This window comes from Pelophylax lessonae (assembly GCF_965119305.1).
Source record: "Pelophylax lessonae genome assembly, chromosome: 3".
Classification (NCBI taxonomy): domain Eukaryota; kingdom Metazoa; phylum Chordata; class Amphibia; order Anura; family Ranidae; genus Pelophylax; species Pelophylax lessonae.
The window spans coordinates 25,637,283-25,643,282 of NC_138770.1; positions in this window are offsets into that span (position 1 = coordinate 25,637,283).

Genomic DNA, 6,000 nt, shown 5'->3' on the forward strand with positions numbered 1-6,000 from the left:
GATATACAGGCGAGGAGATTGTATGTGCTACAACCAATTAAAAACAAAACCTCAGCCTGTATGGAACTGTAGACGTGACAGGTCCTGGTATGTGTGACAACTAACTGCACAACCCCTGACATGACAGGAAAATACAAGACAATATGATGAACACACAAAACAAACCTGCTAACCCTCAGCATAACCTAGGATCCACCTGAAACAATATTATAGAAATGCAGAAATGCAGTGACTACCATCAGGCGATACATATGGAGCCATGATGATAAAATTCCCAATAGTCTGTCATCATTGCACGACACACACAATTTTTTTTCGTTCAATATATTTTTTATTCTAACTTTAATTTTAACAAGAGTGCAAAAAAAAAAAAAAAAAATAACAAAATGGTAAAGGAGGAAATCCAATTGGTCAGGAAAATGACTTGTCTGGAATGTGGAGGCGGAGTAGTTATTAATTTGTGTCCAATACAATACACAACGTGTTACATTATTATAACAAAGTATTGTAGAAAAGATCATACCATAGAAAATGGAGGAAAGGAGAAAATAAACCCGGAGATGAAGGGGACATTTGTGTACGAGGAACACCTTAACAATTACCACCATTTTATTCTCCAGGGCCTCTGCTTTCAGAAAATATATGTTTGGGGGTTTTATCTAATCTTCAGGCCCAAAATCTGCATTTTACCATGTGTGCAAAAATAATGCAAACACAGCTCTGGCAGTGAAAGGGTTAATGTGAGCTAGATGGGATCACTCTGCTGTGGTCACATTAGAGCTCCCCCTAGCTGCAGCCTGGTAATAACATTGCTAGGAGGTCTATTCATTTATCTGCTACATACTTCCCATCTTTATATAAACATCTCCTGACATTTAGGGGTAAATATTAGAACATTTACATAGCAATTCTCTCAGTGACAATGCATATACGTTCCTTCTGTGTGATTGGGGAAACAATGAGTGCCGGGTCACACTTATGCGATGCAGGAAGGCTGCGAATTCGCAGCCTGTTCCTGCATCGCAAACTTGGCAGTTCACACTGCCATATGCGATACGCTGGGGGTGTCAATGAAATGTTAACGACACCCCCAGTTTGATCGCATATCGCAGTGCGATCTTTACAGTTCGCACAGGATCGGATCGCACAAGTGTGAACCACTGTGCGATCCGATCCTGATGCGGCTGAACAAAAGGGTCCTGTGCGACTTTTGTGCGGATGCAGTGTGAATATAGCCATACAAAGTGTATGGCTGAATTCGCACCGCACAGCTGATCGCATGTAATGAAGGAGCAGTGCGCTCCGATAATACATGCGATCGCCGCAGCCGCAAGAGTGTGAACCGGCCCTGAATGTTATTAGGGGATGTGCTGTTCTGGTTGAATATTTTTCATTGATATAAAATGGAAAATGTTGCATTTGGACACTAGATGGCGCTAATTGCTATGATACTTAGCACCATCTAAAGGCCAAATTAGGAATTTTTGGTTTTAAATCAATAGTTGGTTTAATCCTGTGGTTTTATTTTGTTTATGTCCTTTAATGTATACTGTACTCATAAATACATGGGTATGACCTCAGGTATCTGTATGACCTCCCCCCCCCCTCCCCTACATAGGAAGCTAAGGGGTCTATGCAAAAAATATGTTGGGTGAGTGTGACAAGCATGTATCCAGGCTTGACAAATTCTGGCTGTATTCTAACACAGTAATTTCTTATAATCGTCAGCTCCAACTAGTGGCCATAATGAGGTATTAGTTCCAAAATACCTCAATCAGGAAAAATAGTTCAGTACCGCATTATGGCCACTAGATGGACCCAATGATCATAGGAAATCACTGAATGAAATCAAATAAGAACAACAATTGTCATGGATGAATGAATGCTTGTCATATTTGTTCATATATTTTATAAAAACTAAACATGTAAGTGAAGTGATAACTATTGAGCCAATCACTTCATCAAACCACACATAATATCTCCCTTCAAAGGGGAAACAGAAATTATTTACAGAAAATCAAACAGTATAAATATTTTCCAACCAATAACCTCCACCCAGACAAGATATGTAGAAATATAAAGACAAGCGGTGTTACCTCTCGTGCCGCACTCCGCCAAGTCACCCAAACCCACACAGGAGCAAAGGAAAGAAGTTCTCACCTAGTTTATCTCCAAGTTCTCCTTCCCTCCTGTTGGGGGATGGGAGAAGGATGGAATGAAGACAGAGAGACACGCTTCGGGGTCACCACTGGTAAGTAGAGCCTTGAAATGAAGGACATCAACTTCAGAATTTCTGTCTTGTCTGTGTAAAGTTTACTGATAAAGATATATGGGATCTCACAGCTTCTAGCTCTGTAACCTGCTATATCATTATCAGTAACCGTCACACAGACAAGCAAGACATTCTGAAGGTGATTCCTTAATTTCACGGCTCTACTTACCACTCTACACCCCAAAATTTACTCAGCCAATGAAAAGCCAACACGGTACAACACTTCATCCATGTCTCTGGTCATCTCTGATCTCCTTATCAACTGTTTCTTACATGATGAAGATCAGCCATGGAGTATATCTGAGGTGTATATCAGGGTGTGCTTCTTCCCCACATGTCCACCAACATTCATATAGAAGACATTTCCCACACTCAAGGCACTAATACACCTCGAGGGTTGCGTGGGATCCCTGATGTAGAGGAAGACAGGACTTTAGTGAGGAACAATTCCCTCACTCAGGACAGGAAAGTGGCTTCTCCCCCGTGTGAGATCTCTGATGTGTGGAAAGACTGGACTTCTGTGAAAAACATTTCCCACATTCAGGACAAGAATACGGCTTCTCCCCCGTGTGAGATCTCTGATGTGTGTAAAGAGAGAACTTCCGTGAAAAAGATTTTCCGCACTCAGAACAGGAATGTGGCTTCTCCCCCGTGTGAGACCTCTGATGGTTGTTAAGAGAGGACTTCTCTGAAAAACATTTCCCACACTCAGGACAGGAATACGGCTTCTCCCCTGTGTGAGATCTCTGATGTGTGTAAAGATTGGACTTCTGTGAAAAACATTTCCCACATTCAGGACAGGAATACGGCTTCTCCCCTGTGTGAGATCTCTGATGTGTGTAAAGATTGGACTTCTGTGAAAAATATTTCCCACACTCAGAACAGGAATGCGGCTTCTCTCCTGTGTGAGATATTTTATGTTCATTAAGACGGGATTTAATACGGAAACACTTCCCGTACTCAGTACAGGAAAACCTCTTATCTGTTGGAAGGACGGCACCGTCCCTCACAGTCTGAGGTTCCTCAGGATAAGAGGAATTCGATGGTCCGGCACCGTCCCTCACAGTCTGAGGTTCCTCAGGATAAGAGGAATACGATGGTCCCGCACTGTCCCTCACAGTCTGAGGTTCCTCAGGATAAGAGGAATACGATTGTCTGGCACTGTCCCTCACAGTCTGAGGTATCTCAGGATAAGAGGAATACGATGGTCCGGCACCGTCCCTCACAGTCTGAGGTTCCTCAGGATAAGAGGAATACGATGGTCCATCTACACTGTGTGGTGCCGGATGGACATTTGAGGTAGCCAGGTTTTCTCCTGGACTATACTGTGTGATGTCCTCATCTTCTACTTTACAGTCTGGAGACAAAGTGAGACAATCCTCTGAGGTTTTCCTCATCTCACATCCATCTACTAAAATAGAAATAGAAAGATTATTACTAGACATGAGCAGATAGGTTCCCCTAAACCAGGACTCCGCCCACATCAGACAGTTTTGTCTCTGAGGATCTTACAATTTCCCCCTCAAGGTAACTAGTAAATGGTAGAGGGTGACTAGGTGTCCCAGGAGCCACACTCAAGTCAAGACCTGCTGTATGATAGTAAATGGCATTCTCAGTCTGGACCTACGCCAGGCCACGCCTTGATGTGCGGGACACCTACTCACTATCTACCGATATAAAATGTCCAGCTGGTAGAAAATGGGTGTAACAAGAGAGAATCCATATTATAAGTATATATAGCAGTGGGTAGAGGGGAGAGAGCAGAAGTCAGGAGTATGTAATGTACAACATAGAGTATATAGTGCAGGGATCAGGAGTATGTAATGTAAATATAGAGTATATAGTGCCGGGGTTGGGAGTTTGTAATATACAACATAGAGTATATAGTGCAGGAGTATGTAATGTACAATATAGAGTATATAGTGCAGGGGTCAGGAGTATGTAATGTACAATATAGAGTATGTAGTGCAGGGATCAGGAGTATGTAATGTACAATATAGAGCATATCCACTTGACCCTTGGAAGATTTTACCCCCCTTCATGACAAGAGCATTTTTTGCTATTCAGCACTGAGCTACTTTAAATGCTTCAATACCTGGCACTTTCACCACCTTCCTGCCCAGGCCAATTTTCAGCTTTCAGTGATGTTGCACTTTGAATGACAATTGTGCGGTCATGCACCGCTGTACCCAAATTACATTTTTATAATTTTTTTGGGACAGATAGAACTTTCTTTTGGTGGTCATCACTGGGTTTTATTTTTTTGTTAAAAAAAGATCTTAGTTTCTGTTAGAAAATTTAGTAAATAAGTACATTTTCTCCTTCACAGGTGTGCACTAATAAGGCTGCACTGATGAGGAGGCACTAATGAGCACTGATAGGTGGCACTAATGAGCACTGATAGGTGGCACTGAGAGGAGGCACTTATGGGCACTGATAGGCAGCACGGATTGACAACATTGATGGTCGCTGATGAGCAGGCACTGACGGGCACTGACTGGCATCACTGATGGGCACTGTTGGGGCTGTACTAATAATCAGGGCACTGAATATGTGTGCAGGTCTCCCCTGGGAGGAAATGCTTTGGATCGGCTCTCCTCTCTTCATACACTGTCAGTGTGAGGAGAGGAAAGCCGCCAACTAGAGATGAGCTCAGGCGTGTTAGGATCGGAGTCCCAACCCAGCTGAGCAATCCATCCCGGAAGCCATCACTGCACATCACCAATCACAGACAGCCTAGTCAGGGCGTGTGTATGTGCAGCTGCGGGCCAGGAAATTCCTCACTGGCGGCATTGGTCAGGTGGGTTGGGACTATGAACCGCACAAGCCTGAGCCCATCCCTGGCTTGATGAATGAATGAAATTTCAGCAAAATGGACTCGCCTGCTGCATCATTTTCTCACTTTGATTTTCGGGGGGGGCCTTTGAATTCAGCCATCTGTAGGGTGATAATTTTCATTTCCATCAATTGATGCGGCATCCTTTAGTTAGCCTGGAACATTTTGGGCAGTTTTGGGACTTTACATGAGACACCGGCGAGCACTGCACAGCGTCTCTATCCCTGTATATAACAGAACTGAAGAGAAAAAGGGGATTATTATTATTGGGATGGGGGTGTGCGTTTTTCCAGCTGGTCATTTTTTAGTTTGCACCCTATGGCTTCCACATAGCCATTCGTTTTTCAATACCAGTCAAGGCTGGGAGCAGGTTGGGGGAGGATTGGGCCACCTCCAGCTCACCTGTTTCCCATCCATCCATTAGCATTCATGTACTCCCATGTTTGGAGACACTCAGTTTGAGTAGTGTTAGGTAGTGTTTAGGACTGCAGGATACACAGGGTGCCTTGGAGTGGCCTGCAGCTTATACATGCGTTTGCAAATGTGTGTTAACTAAACCCCTGTTTTTAACCTATTATGTTAGACAGGTTTATTTGGTTTGTCAGCAGACTGGTGGGTAAGTATAGCAAACTAAGGGCTGGCTGGTTTCCACACACACACACACACACACACACCTCATTTAATCCCCTTTTTCTCTTCAGTTCCTAACACATTAGCCAGTCCATACCAGTATAGATCCTAACACAATACCCAGTCTTTACCAGTATAGATCCTAACACATTTCCCAGTCCATACCAGTATAGATCCTAACACAACACCCAGTCCATACCAGTATAGATCCTAACACAATACCCAGTCTTTACCAGTATAGATCCTAACACATTACCCAGTC